The sequence below is a fragment of the Oncorhynchus keta genome, chromosome 5 (genome assembly GCF_023373465.1).
Source record: "Oncorhynchus keta strain PuntledgeMale-10-30-2019 chromosome 5, Oket_V2, whole genome shotgun sequence".
Taxonomy (NCBI): domain Eukaryota; kingdom Metazoa; phylum Chordata; class Actinopteri; order Salmoniformes; family Salmonidae; genus Oncorhynchus; species Oncorhynchus keta.
This window is the reverse complement of record NC_068425.1, coordinates 27,806,210-27,824,004: the sequence shown is the minus strand read 5'-3', so window position 1 is coordinate 27,824,004 and position 17,795 is coordinate 27,806,210. Positions and strand designations below refer to the sequence as shown.

General features: G+C 43.1%; 1 protein-coding gene and 1 long non-coding RNA gene across 2 annotated transcripts in view; one reads left to right on the top strand and one right to left on the bottom strand.

Annotated features, from left to right (window-relative positions):
* The window catches only part of LOC118374962 (voltage-dependent P/Q-type calcium channel subunit alpha-1A-like), a 190,746-nt gene that overhangs the window by 12,166 nt on the left and 160,785 nt on the right, over positions 1 to 17,795 (top strand).
* LOC127930102 (uncharacterized) lies at positions 7,706 to 8,383 on the bottom strand. Its single transcript, XR_008136771.1, has 3 exons — positions 8,123 to 8,383; positions 7,976 to 8,073; positions 7,706 to 7,926 (listed from the first exon to the last, which is right to left on the bottom strand). It is a non-coding gene; the product is annotated as an uncharacterized LOC127930102 (long non-coding RNA).

The following is a 17,795-nucleotide window of genomic DNA, read 5'->3' as shown; positions in this document are numbered from 1 at the left end:
TGTTTTGCCCACTCAGTGTATCTGTGTGTGTGTCCTCTCAGGCCCACTCTGATTGCCTCATATCACTGACTATTGTCTACTGTCTGGTAACAGATGTGTGAATTGATCCATATTATGATTCCCCTGGGAAGGCTCTAGTCTCTACTCTCACATACAACAACATGCTAAAACTGAACCAGGATCAGTATTTACAGGCCAGCTCAGGTTATCTGGCAGGTTGAAACTGACCTATGAACAGTTCTAACCACAGTCATATTCCCTAGTCCCACTTACAGTTTTTTTTTTCGATTGCTAAACGACAGTGGGCACAACTGGAGTCACATGTGCAAAACTCTAACTACAGTCTGCACTACAGTCACCTGAGCTAAACAGTTCACATCACCTGCAAAACTCATTCCAAGCAACACAACTCTTAACACATGGCTCAAAACACGCTCAGTGCAGCCAAACACTATGCACAACCCTCACTGAGATAACACACACTGTCACTCAGAACACACTGAGAGTAAAAACACTAGCATCAAACACCAATACAGAAAATACAAACTTTTCATCTTTACAGTTTGAACAATTTCAGTGACTTCATACAAAGTCATATTTTCTTCAAAGAAAAGAGTGACATTCTTTCACATGATTTATTAAACATTTTAGAACATAACAATTCTTTAAGGTAAATGAAAATGAGCAGTTTGCTTCTGTAGTAATTTACGGAATTACAGTAATGAGAAAAAAAAGGTAGAAACTAAAAGTACATACTGTAATTCGAACAAATAATTGAGGGGCTAATCCTGCCTCTCTCTAGCATCAGGCCACAGGTTTTCTTCAACATCACATCTAATGTTTTCTCTTGCCATGCACCTGGGGAAGAACCTTCTGGAGTGCCTTATCCATCCCTGGCAGTCCTCTGGACTCGTGTCCTCACATCCGGCACGCATGGCCTCCAAAAGAGACATTTGGTCATGTGGGTGGCTTCCAAAAGAGACATTTGGTCATGTGGGTGGCTTCCAAAAGAGACATTTGGTCATGTGGGTGGTGACCAAACACTTTCCACCTCCAGGCAGAGAAAAACTCCCTATTGGGTTGAGGAAGGGTGAATATGCAGGCAGAAAAACTCCTGTATTGGGTTGAGGAAGGGTGAATATGCAGGCAGAAAAACTCCTGTATTGGGTTGAGGAAGGGTGAATATGCAGGCAGAAAAACTCCTCTATTGGGTTGAGGAAGGGTGAATATGCAGGCAGGTACAAAATCATACATCTGTGATGTGCTGCAAACCAATCTGTGACAGCTGCAGAGTGGTGAAAAGCAACGTTATCGCAAACTATGACAAAAAAACTTGGGGGTTTCTTACTGGCTCCCCTTGTTCTGCTGGCACTAGCTGAGCATAGAGCTGTTCTAGGAAAGCTATAAGCCTTTCTGTGTTATATGGGTGTGTTGAGAAGCAAACCATCATTGGCCATTGCAGCACACATGGTGATATTTCCCCCCTTTGGCCTGGAACCTCCACAGTGGCCCTTTGACCTATAACATTCCTTCCTCTGCGCCGTGTTTTGACAAGGTTAAATCCAGCTTCATCGATAAATACAAATGAATGTGGTCTTTCCAGTGCTTCCACCTCCATTACTCTCTGAAAAACAGTAAGTGCACAGTTTTACTGTAGAAATGCTAGTGTTTTTTTTTTTACTGTAAATATTTTGTATAGCTGTGTACGTAACCTCAGACGTCTTACCTGGACATATTGGTATCTTTGCTCTTTTACCCGTTCACTGTTTCTCTCAAACGGTACAGTGTATAACTGTTTCATTGTAACTTGGTGTTTCTTTAGGACTCAAGCAATAGTTGTTGTGCTGACAGAATTAACATTTTCAAATATATCATTATCAGACAGCACTCTTGAATCTCTCGCAGTTTTATTGCATTGTTGACAACAACCATGTCAACAATAGCATTTTCTTGCGCATCTGAAAATATTTTTCCTCTTCCCCCTGTTGAGGGCAGCCTTTGGGTCCTGTTGTAAAAATATATTTTACAGTCAAACTTACTGTAATATATATCTGTGTAAATATTCTATAATTGCAATACAAAATAGATTCCTGTAATGTCTTCATTTACTGTAAGGATGTAACTCTCACCTGTTTGCATGATGGAAAATTGGCATTACAGATTCCACTGTGGATCTTTGCAGATTGGGTTGCACCCTCAACCCTGCCTCTCTCAATGAGAGACCATGGTTCACGACATGGTCTATAAGTGTAGCCCTTTTTCATCTGAAATAACAGCTCTTTGTCTTCTTTGTCTTCCTCCACGCATCCGCCCTCTCCCTGCCACCCTTCTCCCTCCACGAACCCATCTTCCTTGTTCCATTTCCAAAATGAGTCTTTCTGAGCTCTACCTATATATACTGTAATATATGTGTGTGTTCACTAACAAGTCTAAAACAAGACACCTGCTTAGCCTTTCAGCTGAAATTGCAATCAGCAGTGTTTGAAAGGCACAAGGCTGAAATCTATTCCGTTTTGAATGTGTGGTTCACAGTTTTGACAGCAGTGTGTTAGCATTTGAACAAAGTGCTGTAAATCCACAGTGTTGTGCAGGTTGTGGTTAAAGTCATGGGATAAGTGTGTAGAGTTTTGAAAACTGTGTTCAAGCAATGAAAAACGAACTAGAGTTTGGTCCACATGAACTGCTGCTGTGCAGACTGTAGTTTTGAGTTTCGCACATGTGACTCCAGTTGTGTCCACTGTCGTTTAGCAATCGAAAAAAACTGTAACGGTGCAGATTGTGCCACGTCATTCTGATGACCCAAGTTTGTGAGTCACGTTGAGTAACGTATCTGAAGTTAGGATTTCAATTCGATTTCAATTATTAGATATTTTAATCTTTAACTCTGGATTGTTGAAAATGACTCATAAGTAACCACTTACCTGTAGTTTACACCTGTTGTTTACGAATCATGTGACAAATAACATTTGATTTGATTCTGCCTATAACTGGATATTCTGTGTCGTTCGCTCGGTTTCCATCCAATTGGCGAGACATTTTCATGTGAATCTAACACAATCTGCATGAAGGAAATATGAGCATGTTTATGTTTCCTGTACCGAATAAAAAACGAAAGTTCAATGTCCATCGCATTTTCAACTCTACTGAGACGTGGTTATAGGTCAATAAAGGGTGTTACATCTGTCAAAGCTTGTGTATTTCTCCTACTGCTGTTTGTAGCTTATAGGCCCAGTCCTGAATTGAGAGAAGTGCACCTTTTGTGTAAATCATACATTGAAGTCAATGGGACATTTGTGAGAGCATTTGACTTAAGCACAGTTAGGATTGGAGCCTATGTGTTTATCTCAGGATGCCTTCTACTGTAGCCTTGTTGATGTGTTTGGTGCCCTTGGTTGGGTGGATCTAGTGTTTCCAGACCTCAGCCAGGTGGGGCTATCAGTCTCCTGGGGTTTCAGCTTAGTCCTTGTTATTTGACCTGTTATTATAACATTTCGTCCTTGTTCTAATCAATAGCAGATATAATGGCTTTTCAGAGGTGTGTTTGATTTGAACTGCAGCTTGTCCTGGATGGAGTTGACACTTTGCTCGGGGACAAACTGTGGTGCAACTGATACACACACAATATGGAAGGATCTGGAAAGCCAGTTAAAGTGTGTCCAGGTGGTTCAACTTCTCCAGCCTCTACATCTGCATTTGAGAGGATTAGAGAAAGGAGTGTGTGTGTGTATGTGTGTATGTGTGCATGTGTATGTGTGTGTGTGTGTGTGTGTGTGTGTGTGTGTGTGTGTGTGCGTGCGTGCGTGCGGGCGTGCGCGTGCGTGCGTGTGTGTGTGTGTGTGCGTGTGTGTATGTGTGTGTATGTGTGCATGTGCATGTGCATGTGCATGTGTATGTGTATGTGTATGTGTATGTGTGTGTGTGTGTGTGTGTGTGTGTGTGTGTGTGTGTGTGTGTGTGTGTGTGTGTGTGTGTGTGTGTGTGTGCGTGCGTGCGTGCGTGCGTGCGTGTGTGCGTGTGCGTGTGTGTGTGTGCATGTGTGCGTGTGTATGTGTGTGCGTGTGTATGTGTGTGTGTGTGTGTGCGTGCGTTTGTGTCCCAGTGGATTTGACTTCAATCAATTGCAGACAAAGGGTAACCACCAAGAACGTATGTAATTGAATCAGGTGTGTTAGTGCTGGGTTGGGACAAAAGCCTGCACACACGGCGTCCCCCCAGGATCATGCAGTAATGAAGCACAGCGGTGCAGTCGCTAGAAAGTTTTTTTTAATGCAGGGGTCAGGGGTCAACAGCTCCAGTCTTCCAGGACCACATCATCTTTTGGTTTCCCTTCTCTCTGTAATCAGAGAGTGAACCAGGTCTCCCCAGACAATCCATCAATGGCATTCATAGATCAATTATTGATCAACAGGAATTTGTAACTGAAAGGACCGGGTGTAGAGGTTGGAGAGTTGGTTAGAGAAGTAATGCGCTGCAGGGAGATACCGTGGTCCAAGCCCAGGCCTTGTGATCAGATGTGTAACTTACCGACCTGGCCTCAGGGCAATTCGTAAGATTTGGTATGCAAATGTGTTTCCCTCCATTTAGTATGATATGTTATGCTATATTAGGTTACATTATGAATGGAATAGTAGTCGTACATTATCATACGAATTAGAGGACGTATAGTATCGTACATCTTACCCGGTTATGCAATATCATACGAATTAGAGGACGTATAGTATCGTACATCTTACCCGGTTATGCAATATCATACGAATTAGAGGACGTATAGTATCGTACATCTTACCCGGTTATGCAATATCATACTATTTGGAAGACCTAACTGATCAGATATCTTGGAGGTTGTTACAGCTCTATTTGTTGTATTTATTGACTTATTTATTTACGAGGGCAGATCATACTCAATGAACTGGAGTATAGTACAAAACTAATAGGTATCAGAATAAAAACGTCTATAACAACAATGTCAATGACATCAACAATAACAAAACGTTCATTGAGTATGATTTGCCTTCAAAAATAAATAACTAAATAAATACAACAAGTATTTTCCTGAGCCCTGGCTGCTTATTCCACCATAACAACAAAGGAGAATTTCAAGGAGAGTTTACTTTGCTGGTTAGGAGAACGAACAACGAAGGTTAGGAGAATTTACTTTGCTGGTTAGGAGGACTAACAACGAAGGTTAGGAGAATTTACTTTGCTGGTTAGGAGGACTAACAACGAAGGTTAGGAGAATTTACTTTGCTGGTTAGGAGGACTAACAACGAAGGTTAGGAGAATTTACTTTGCTGGTTAGGAGAACTAACAACGAAGGTTAGGAGAGTTTACTTTGCTGGTTAGGAGGACTAACAACGAAGGTTAGGAGAATTTACTTTGCTGGTTAGGAGGACTAACAACGAAGGTTAGGAGAATTTACTTTGCTGGTTAGGAGAACTAACAACGAAGGTTAGGAGAGTTTACTTTGCTGGTTAGGAGAACTAACAACAAAGGTTAGGAGAGTTTACTTTGCTGGTTAGGAGAACTAACAACGAAGGTTAGGAGAGTATACTTTGCTGGTTAGGAGAACTAACAACGAAGGTTAGGAGAGTTTACTTTGCTGGTTAGGAGGACTAACAACGAAGGTTAGGAGAGTTTACTTTGCTGGTTAGGAGAACGAACAACGAAGGTTAGGGGAGTTTACTTTGCTGGTTAGGAGGACCAACAACGAAGGTTAGGAGAATTTACTTTGCTGGTTAGGAGGACTAACAACGAAGGTTAGGAGAGTTTACTTTGCTGGTTATAGGAGGACTAACAACGAAGGTTAGGAGAATTTACTTTGCTGGTTAGGAGGACTAACAACGAAGGTTAGGAGAGTTTACTTTGCTGGTTAGGAGGACTAACAACGAAGGTTAGGAGAATTTACTTTGCTGGTTAGGAGAACTAACAACGAAGGTTAGGAGAATTTACATAACAGGCTCGGTGAATTAGTTTAAGGTTAGGAAAATGGTTAGGGGAAGGGTTAGTTTAAAATTCGGTAAAACTTCATTTTAAGGGTACCTAATAAACCATTTATAAGGCATGTGTGTTCACCATGTATTAATCATTACTCCCACATTTGCAAATGTCAGTAAGCTAATTATTATGTATATGTCATTAAACATCCTGTATTGTGTGCTAATTCTTTTAACAGGTACTGCTGGAATGTCTTCAGATGGCAAACCCATCTTTTTGAGAGAAATTACACTGCTCACTCAAAACATTTCTAAACTATTTATAAAGTATAAATAGCGCGGACGTTAAATTCGGGTTTTTAGTACATTTTTAGCCAGTAGTTTGGAAAGTGGTGCTCATGAGCCAAAACGTTTCTTCAGTACTATGTCATCCATTCTTCAGTACTATGTCTTACTTTCTGAATGCACTGGGGAATGTACTGAGTGCTGAATACTTTCTGAATGCACTGGGGAATGTACTGAGTGCTGAATACTTTCTGAATGCACTGGGGAATGTACTGAGTGCTGAATACTTTCTGAATGCACTGGGGAATGTACTGAGTGCTGAATACTTTCTGAATGCACTGGGGAATGTACTGAGTGCTGAATACTTTCTGAATGCATTGGGGAATGTACTGAGTGCTGAATACTTTCTGAATGCACTGGGGAATGTACTGAGTGCTGAATACTTTCTGAATGCATTGGGGAATGTACTGAGTGCTGAATACTTTCTGAATGCACTGGGGAATGTACTAAGTGCTGAATACTTTCTGAATGCATTGGGGAATGTACTGAGTGTACAAAGCATTAACAACTCTTTCCATGACATATACTGACCAGGTGATTCCAGACTAAAGCTATGATCCCGTATTGATGTCAGGGGAGGAGACAAGTTAAAGAAGGATTTTTAAGCCTTGAGACAATTGAGACATGGATTGTGTATGTTGTGTATGTGTGCCATTTAGAGAGTAAATAGGGCTAGACAAAAAAGTGCCTTTGAACGGGGTATGGTTGTAGGGGCCAGGCGCACTGGTTTGAGTGTGTCATGAACTGCAACGCTGATGGGTTTTCCAACTTGACACAACTGTGTGAAGCATTGGAGTCAACATGGGCCTGAATCCCTGTGCAAAGCTTTCGAGGCTTTTATGGAGTCCATGCCCCGATGAATTAAGGCTGTGCTGAGGGCGAAAGGAAGTGCAACTCAAAATTAGGAAGGTGTTCTTAATGTATGTAGTTCTGTCCTTGAGCTGTTGTTGTCTAATAATGTTCTGTATTATGTCATTCTGTATTATGTTCCATGTTTTGTGTGAAGCCCAGGAAGAGTAGCTGCTGCTTTTGCAAACACCAAATACCAGTGTATATCATGTTTAGATAGGTAATGCTACTCTCTCTCTCTCTCTTTCTCTCTCTCTGTCTCTCTCCCTCTCTCTCTCTCTCTCTCTCTCTCTCTCTCTCTCTCTCTCTCTCTCTCTCTCTCTCTCTCTCTCTCTCTCTCTCTCTCTCTCTCTCTCTCTCTCTCTCTCTCTCTCTCTCTCTCTCTCTCTCTCTCTCTCTCTCTCTCTCTCTCTCTCTCTCTCTCTCTCTCTCTCTCTGTCTCCATCTCTCTGTCTATACCTTCTCTTTTACTACCCCCTCCTCTCTTTCTCCATCTCTCAGTCTATACCTTCTCTTTCACTACCCCCTCCTCTCTTTCTCCATCTCTCAGTCTATACCTTCTCTTTCACTACCCCCTCCTCTCTTTCTCCATCTCTGTCTATACCTTCTCTTTCACTACCCCTCCTCTCTTTCTCCATCTCTCAGTCTATACCTTCTCTTTCACTACCCCCTCCTCTCTTTCTCCATCTCTCAGTCTATACCTTCTCTTTCACTACCCCCTCCTCTCTTTCTCCATCTCTCAGTCTATACCTTCTCTTTCACTACCCCCTCCTCTCTTTCTCCATCTCTCAGTCTATACCTTCTCTTTCACTACCCCCTCCTCTCTGTCTCCATCTCTCAGTCTATACCTTCTCTTTCACTACCCCCTCCTCTCTTTCTCCATCTCTCAGTCTATACCTTCTCTTTCACTACCCCCTCCTCTCTTTCTCCATCTCTCAGTCTATACCTTCTCTTTCACTACCCCCTCCTCTCTGTCTCCATCTCTCAGTCTATACCTTCTCTTTCACTACCCCCTCCTCTCTTTCTCCATCTCTCAGTCTATACCTTCTCTTTCACTACCCCCTCCTCTCTTTCTCCATCTCTCAGTCTATACCTTCTCTTTCACTACCCCCTCCTCTCTTTCTCCATCTCTCAGTCTATACCTTCTCTTTCACTACCCCCTCCTCTCTTTCTCCATCTCTCAGTCTATACCTTCTCTTTCACTACCCCCTCCTCTCTTTCTCCATCTCTCAGTCTATACCTTCTCTTTCACTACCCCCTCCTCTCTGTCTCCATCTCTCAGTCTATACCTTCTCTTTCACTACCCCCTCCTCTCTTTCTCCATCTCTCAGTCTATACCTTCTCTTTCACTACCCCCTCCTCTCTGTCTCCATCTCTCAGTCTATACCTTCTCTTTCACTACCCCCTCCTCTCTTTCTCCATTTCTCACTCTTGCATTCTAGCTTTCCGCTGAATTATCCCATTTTGATGGCAGGCTGGTACTGTATGTGTGTATTTCAGTGTGTATGTATGTGTGTGTGTGCATATGTGTGTGTGCATATGTGTGTGTGTATATGTGTGTGTGTGTGTTTGTGGGGAGCGGGGGGTGACGTGGAGCAATGCTATTTTTGGGAGCTGGGTGCAGAGTGCGGAGAAAGAGAATGAGAGAGACAAAGAGGGAGAGCAGGAGAGAAATAACGAGAGAGAGACAGACAGCAAGACAAAGACAGAGAGAGAGAAATAGACGGAGAGAGAAAAATAGAGAGAGAGAGCATTGTTAATGGATGGCTTCTTCATGCTCGACTTCTTTAGTCACATGGGCACGCTGCTACCAGATAAACCTGCTCTCTGTGTAGACACCTGCCTCTACCTGCAGTACATGCACGCACGCACATTTCCTACCCAAACACACACAAAAACTATCTACACACATATTTGCCAATACCCCAACCCCAACGCGAGCACACACACACACACACACACACACACACACACACACACACACACACACACACACACACACACACACACACACACACACACACACACACACACACACACACACACACACACACACACACACACACACACACACACACACACACACACACACACACACACACACACACACAGCATAACAAAAGGTGACAGTGACAAGTGTGACAAAATGGCATGAGACATATGGGCTAGAGAGGGCCAGAGTGAGGCCAGGCGCTGCAGGGACAGGTACAGCCACAGAGGCTAAACTGAGGCTCGAGGTAGAAGGTATTATAGTTTTTTACTTTGGCACTAATTTCAGAACCTTGATGTCATTTTTCAAAACTCTAGACACAAAACTCACAACCAATGATCAAAATGCAAATTTTTCAAAACACTTTTTCCAATTGCTTGGATACAATACACATAAAGCTAAGATCATTTGTTCAATGACCTATAATCACCTGTTCAAAATGACACAACTTAACATCAAAGTATTACCTTTTCAAAATGCAATTCACACATTACATCTGAAATGACTGTCTATTCATTTCATTACAATTATCTAACTATCAATTGATACAACTGCTCAAAATGATAAGTAACTGTTGCATTACTCTTAATGCATAGTTGTATGGAAACTGACAAACAATATTCCATGTTTAGATCATGAATGTTTCAGGATAACGAGATCCATTGACACCAATTACCGTGGAACATGAACCAATTGGACTACATTATCATTTGATGTAATATTTCATCGTCATTCTTTTCAGACACTGTTTCTATGGTCCCATGTACCACTTTTCCAGGGCGTGTTTTCAGATTTGACATTACTGTACACTCACCGGCCACTTTATTAGGTACACCAATCTAGTACTGTGTAGGACCCCCTTTGCCTCTACAACAGCCTGAATTATTCACTGTGTTGTACGTTAAAAGATGCCCTTCTGCACACCACTGTTTTAAACGGCTGTTATTTGAGCATTTGTGGCCTTTCTGTTAGATTGAATGAGTCTGGACATTCTCCTCTGACCTCTCTCATTAACAAGGTGGTTTTGCCCACAGAACTGCTGCTCACTGAATGTGTTTTGTTTATCACACCATTCTCTGTAAACTCTAGAGGCTGTAGTGCGTAAAAATCCCAGGAAGGCAGCTGTTTCTGAGATGCTGGAATCACCATGTGTGGCATCAACAATCACAACACGGTCAAAGTTGCTTAGATTAGGCATCTTGCCCGTTCTAATGTTTGGTCGAACAACTACTAAAGCCCTCTACTCTATATACTCTATATATTGAGTTGCAGGCAGCCACATGATTCGCTGTTTGAATGTAACCTTCCTTGATGAGCTAAATCAGGTCTGTAGATCTGATGGTGTGACCTATGTCATTGTGTGGGATAATGTCAGGTTCTACCATGCTCAAATGGTGCAAGCATGGTTTCAGGCCCATCCACAATTTACCACCCTGTACTTACCCCCATACTCTCCTTCCCTTAACCCGATTGAGGAATTTTTCTCCACATGGAGGTGGAAGGTATATGATAGGCTCCCTCACGAACAAGCCACCCTTCTCCAGGCCATGGATGACGCATGCAATGACATCACGGCAGACCAGTGTCAGGCCTGGATTCGCCAGAAGGTTCTTCCCAAGATGTTTGGCTAATGAAAACATCCACTGCAGTTGACATTTAACTGTTTTTTATTTATTTTTTAGCTAATTATTTTTGTTTTGATTCAAAGAAACCTATGTTGGAATTTTATTGTATTTCATCAATAAATTTCATATTTTATTCAATGATTCCACCGTGTCTGTAGTATTCTCTCTACTAGTCCTTTTACAGTGACGTATTTACGTGTAGTAGTAATGAAACGTGTCACATATTTTGTATTACAATATTTCATGATTGTATGAACAACTACACAGTGAAACTATCGGTATCTTGTGTGTGGGTGATCTAAATGAATGTTCCTATGGTATTTCATTATAAATGAGTTATTTGAAACAATGATTCTGCAACTGCAAGGTTTCTTTAAAGATATGAATTCATGTTTTGAACATTGGACAGCCTGTGTTACAAGTGACGACCGTTTTGAGTTTTGTGTCTGGAGCTTTGAAAAATGACCACAAGGTTCTGAAATTAGTGCCAAAGTGATTGTTAAAAACTGTAGTTTACAGCTAGAGACTGATACTATTTCTCCACTATCATATAGAAGCTGATGTACTGATGCTAGTGTGCATGGGGCAGTATATCATGTCAGCATACATACAGCATACTATACTATGCCTTTATTTGACCAGACAAACCCCTAGATGAATCTTTGTCCAAATGGCTTTCTCTCTCTAAAGTCTCTTTATAGCCAGGTGAAATCACTCTTTCGTTTTTGTTCTTCCATTTCCCTCCCAGTCTCTCCTTCTGCCGTTCTGTCAAATAATATCAAAGCGTTGCATTGTATAAGGAAAGGAGATGAGGAAAGGAGGCCATTTTAGCCTATCGAGTCCCAGCCATACCATGCGTATTATATAACAGAGGATGGAGAGAGAGACGGAGGCAGGAGAGAGGGGAAGAGGGATGTGACTGGGAAAAGGGGGAGGCTATATCAGTCAAGTTATGACCACAGGCTCTGTTCGTCTCTTAGTGTAGCTAGTGACAGGGGAGAAGATGGAGGAGACTGTAGCAGAGGGTCAGCACACACACACACAGACACACATGCACAATGAAGTACACACAAACATGCACATCCACACACGCACATATGCACGCATGCACACAAACACAACACATATGCAGAGCACAAACATTCATCCCACATGAACTCACAGGAACATACGTGTATGGAGAGACATGAAAAAGGGACCCATTCAGCTTTGTGTTGGACGTTCATGTGTTTGATGCTGAATGGTTTACATGACCTGCAGGCTTGGTTTGTTCTGTTAATAGAGGAGCAGCTTGGGTATGGCTATTGGCTATGTTTATGTGGGGGAAGATGGAAGAGGGGCAATTGGTATACTGTGTGTGTGTGTGTGTGTGTGTGTGTGTGTGTGTGTGTGTGTGTGTGTGTGTGTGTGTGTGTGTGTGTGTGTGTGTGTGTGTGTGTGTGTGTGTGTGTGTGCGTGTGCGTGTGCGCGTTTGGGATTGGGGTATTGGCAAATATGTGTGTAGATAGTTCTTGTGTGTGTTTGCGTAGGAAATTGCGCAGATGGTAGTATTGGCTGTAGTGTGTGTACTGGCATATGTGTGTGTTTGTACATGCAATTGCATTTGTGTGTGTGTGTGTGCGTGTGTCACATTTGTCACATGAAGTGGCACTAGCGCCAGCAGCAGTGTTAGCTTCCCCCTCCCCCACCCTATCTGAATGGAACAACATCATCATCATCTACTGAGACAAGATGGTGTCGTGTGTGTGGAGGGAGAGATGTCAGGGTGGTCTGATGTGCTGCTATTTCTTGAGAGTGTGCCCAGTCTGCATGTATGATCAGCATGTGTACATGCTGTGTGTGTGTGTGTGTGTGTGTGTGTGTGTGTGTGTGTGTGTGTGTGTGTGTGTGTGTGTGTGTGTGTGTGTGTGTGTGTGTGTGTGTGTGTGTGTGTGTGTGCTCTGCTGCTGGGCTGGTAACCTACTTTCCCCGAGCCCACTCACTGCTGAGGAGGAGAAACACTGCAATCCTTTCACACCCCTCTCTTTATCCCTCTCTTCTCTTGTTTCTCTACTGCCTCTGCTGCTTCTTGCAGCTCACTTCTTTTTTTCACTAATTTCCATCTCTGGGTTTCAGGACATGATCCTCTCTTTCATTCTACCTCTTTTCAGTCGTATTTGCACCCTTAGGACAGCCAACTCTTTCTGTCTCTGTCTCTGTCTCTGTCTGTCTCTCTCTCTCTCTCTCTTTCCCTCTCTCTTTCTCTCTCTCTCACATGTTCTCTTCTCCTATTCTCTCTCTCTATCTCTTTCTCTCTTACTCTCTTTTTCTCTTTCCCCTCTGTGGGTTTGCTGACGCTGCATCTCTCACTGGGATGAATGGACACATGCGATGAGTGGTAGAGAAAGGAGAGATATAAAGACGAGAGGTAGAGAAAGAAGAGATAGAGAGGAGATAGAGAGACGAAGGGTTGAGAAAGGAGAGATAGAGAGAAGAAGGGTTGAGAAAGGAGAGATAGAGAGATGAGAGGTAGAGAAAGGAGACATAGAGAGACGAGGGGTTGAGAAAGAGGAGATATAGAGACGAGGGGTTGAGAAAGGAGAGATAGAGAGCTGAGGGGTAGAGAAATGAGAGATAGAGAGACGAGAGGTAGAGAAAGGAGAGATAGAGAGACCAGGGGTAGAGAAAGGAGAGATAGAGAGACGAGAGGTAGAGAAAGGAGAGATAGAGAGACCAGGGGTAGAGAAAGGAGAGATAGAGAGACCAGGGGCAGAGAAAGGAGAGATAGAGAGACCAGGGGTAGAGAAAGGAGAGATAGAGAGACGAGAGGTAGAGAAAGGAGAGATAGAGAGACCAGGGGTAGAGAAAGGAGAGATAGAGAGATCAGGGGCAGAGAAAGGAGAGATAGAGAGACCAGGGGTTGACAAAGGAGAGATAGAGAGCCGAGGGGTTGAGAAAGGAGAGATAGAGAGACCAGGGGTAGTGAAAGGAGAGATAGAGAGACCAGGGGTAGAGAAAGGAGAGATAGAGAGACCAGGGGTAGAGAAAGAAGAGATAGAGAGACGAGATGTAGAGAAAGGAGAGATAGAGAGACCAGGGGTAGAGAAAGGAGAGATAGAGAGACCAGGGGTAGAGAAAGGAGAGATAGAGAGACCAGGGGTAGAGAAAGGAGTGATAGAGAGACCAGGGGTAGAGAGATAGAGAGACCAGGGGTTGAGAAAGGAGAGATAGAGAGACCAGGGGTTGAGAAAGGAGAGATAGAGAGCCGAGGGGTTGAGAAAGGAGAGATAGAGAGACCAGGGGTTGACAAAGGAGAGATAGAGAGCCGAGGGGTAGAGAAAGGAGAGATAGAGAGACCAGGGGTAGAGAAAGGAGAGATAGAGAGACCAGGGGTAGAGAGAGGAGAGATAGAGAGACCAGGGGTAGAGAAAGGAGAGATAAAGAAGGTGAAGGTAGAGGACCAGAAAAGGAAAGGAGGGATACAGTGAAAAGGGTAGTGAATGGAAGCACATAGAGTAGTTGAAGGTGAAAGGTGTGGATCTGAAGAGAGAGAGAGAGAGAGAGAGAGAGAGAGAGAGAGAGAGAGAGAGAGAGAGAGAGAGAGAGAAAGGGATAGAGGCAGAGAGAGGAGAAATGTCTGTACTGTTTGACAGGTAGAGGATGAGGAGAAGGAAAGAGAGAGATGAGGCAATAGAGATATAGACACATAGAGATAGAAAGGAAGAGGAGATGGGGATGAGGCTTAGTAGCCGTAGAGATAGGAGTTTATCAGTGATAAATATACTCTTACTGAGGAGAGAGAGAAAGAAAGAGGGATGGAATAAGGGAAAGAGAAAAATTAGAGGACAGAAGGACTTTATGAGGTTGTGGGGAGACAGGTGGAGAGAGAGACTTGTGTGCTATACTTTTGTGTGTGTGTGTTTCTTGCTAACCAGATGGTCTGCTCCCTCCCTCCCTCCCTCCCTCGCTCCCTTTCCCTGTAGATATGTGTGATAGGTTAGAGCTGTTGCTGTAGCTTTTCGTAACACCGACTGTCCAACAGTCGGTGTTACATGTAAGATACAGTGCCTTGTGAAAGTTTTCGGCCCCCTTGAACTTTGCGACCTTTTGCCACATTTCAGGCTTCAAACATAAAGATATAAAACTGTATTTTTTTGTGAAGAATCAACAACAAGTGGGACACAATCACGAAGTGGAACGACATTTATTGGATATTTCAAACTTTTTTAACAAATCAAAAACTGAAAAATTGGGTGTGCAAAATTATTCAGACCCTTTACTTTCAGTGCAGCAAACTCTCTCCAGAAGTTCAGTGAGGATCTCTGAATGATCCAATGTTGACCTAAATGACTAATGATGATAAATACAATACACCTGTGTGTAATCAAGTCTCCGTATAAATGCACCTGCACTGTGATAGTCTCAGAGGTCCGTTAAAAGCGCAGAGAGCATCATGAAGAACAAGGAACACACCAGGCAGGTCCGAGATACTGTTGTGAAGAAGTTTAAAGCCGGATTTGGATACAAAAAGATCTCCCAAGTTTTAAACATCCCAAGGAGCACTGTGCAAGCGATAATATTGAAATGGAAGGAGTATCAGACCACTGCAAATCTACCAAGACCTGGCCGTCCCTCTGAACGTTCAGCTCATACAAGGAGAAGACTGATCAGAGATGCAGCCAAGAGGCCCATGATCACTCTGGATGAACTGCAGAGATCTACAGCTGAGGTGGGACACTCTGTCCATAGGACAACAATCAGTTGTATATTGCACAAATCTGGCCTTTATGGAAGAGTGGCAAGAAGAAAGCCATTTCTTTAAGATATGCATAAAAAGTGTTGTTTAAAGTTTGCCACAAGCCACCTGGGAGACACACCAAACATGTGGAAGAAGGTGCTCTGGTCAGATGAAACCAAAATTGAACTTTTTGGCAACAATGCAAAACTAAAAAAAAAAAAAAAAAGCAACACAGCTCATCACCCTGAACACACCATCCCCACTGTCAAACATGGTGGTGGCAGCATCATGGTTTGGGCCTGCTTTTCTTCAGCAGGGACAGGGAAGATGGTTAAAATTGATGGGAAGATGGATGGAGCCAAATACAGGACCATTCTGGAAGAAAACCTGATGGAGTCTGCAAAAGACCTGAGACTGGAACGGAGATTTGTCTTCCAACAAGACAATGATCCAAAACATAAAGCAAAATCTACAATGGAATGGTTCAAAAATAAACATATCCAGGTGGGCACACATGGGCACACACATACACACAAGCATACGCACACACACATCATCAACAACATCACTCCAACCATAAAGCTAAGGGAGTGGGGGAGAAGGGTGGAGAGAGAGACTGGGAGACAGAGAGACTGCGATAGGAGAGAGGACGAGAGGAAATGAGAAGAGGCAGGAGAGACAGAGAGGGAATATCCACCCCCTCCTTATCTCTATCTCTATCCTCTCTGTCACTCTCTCTCTCCCCCTGTCTTCCCTTGCTTTTAACTCTGTCATGTTGCTATATATAGTGCGGTGAGGAGGGAGGAAGGAGAGATTCATAATTGAAGGTTCTTGGCAGCATGGATCAGAGCACTGGCCACATTAATAAGCAGATTGTGTGTGTGCAAAACAACACCGGCACAAAATGTGCAGAATGGGAACTTGACACACACACACACACACACACACACACACACACACACACACACACACACACACACACACACACACTTATATATATATATATATATATATATTTACTACTAATGCCATATAGGACTAACACACACATACTGCTTAAATGTACACACACATGTTCACACATCCATCCTTTTCCTGTTTATTCTCTATGGTTTCTCTTGACGTTTCGTCTTTAGGGGAGTGTATCATTGCTACTGCTTCCCACTGTGGGTCTAAGCCATCTAGCACTTAGTGACACGTGTTTCTGTGAATATCGATGTGTCCATCCTTTTCCTGTTTATTCATTGTATGTTTGATTGATTGGTTGATTGATTGTTATCTCTATATCTCTATTTCTCTTCTTGATGATGCTTGTCTATCCAACCTTCCAGTTAACTATGTTCCCTACACAGGAACATTCAGGTAGAGACTAGAGTGAGCCCATTGATAGAGTCAGCAGGGTGAAGGTATATATATCCACGTCCTCAGGACCTTCTCAAACGTTCCATATCCATGGATCTGTCTTCTGGCCAGCCTGGAAAAGAGAGAGTGAAAAGAGAGAGTGAAAAGAGAGAGGGAAAAGAGAGAGTGAAAAGAGAGAGGGAAAAGAGAGAGGGAAAGAGAGAGGGAAAAGAGAGAGGGAAAAGAGAGAGGGAAGAGAGAGTGAAAAGAGAGAGGGAAAGAGAGAGTGAAAAGAGAGGGAAAAGAGATAGGGAAAAGAGAGAGCGAAGAGAGAGAGGGAAAAGAGAGAGGGAAAGAGAGAGGAAAAGAGAGAGGGAAAAGAGAGAGGGAAAAGAGAGGGAAAAGAGAGAGGGAAAAGAGAGAGGGAAAAGAGAGGGAAAAAGAGAGAGGGAAAGAGAGAGTGAAAAGAGAGGGAAAAGAGATAGGGAAAAGAGAGGGAAAAGAGAGGGAAAAGAGATAGGGAAAAGAGAGAGGAAAAGAGAGAGGGAAAAGAGATAGGGAAAGAGATAGGGAAAAGAGAGGGAAAAGAGAGAGGGAAAAGAGAGAGGGAAAAGAGAGAGGGAAAAGAGAGGGAAAAGAGAGAGGGAAAAGAGAGGGAAAAGAGAGGGAAAAGAGAGGGAAAAGAGAGAGGGGAAAGAGAGAGGGGAAAGAGAGAGGGAAAGAGAGGGAAAAGAGAGGGAAAAGAGAGAGGGAAAAGAGAGAGGAAAAGGAGAGGGAAAAGAGAGAGGGAAAAGAGAGAGGGAAAAGAGAGGGAAAAGAGAGAGGGAAAAGAGAGAGGGAAAAGAGAGGGAAAAGAGAGGGAAAAGAGAGAGGGAAAAGAGAGGGAAAAGAGAGAGGGAAAAGAGAGAGGGAAAAGAGAGAGGGAAAAGAGAGGGAAAAGAGAGAGTGAAAAGAGAGAGTGAAAAGAGAGGAAAAGAGAGAGAGGAAAAAAGAGA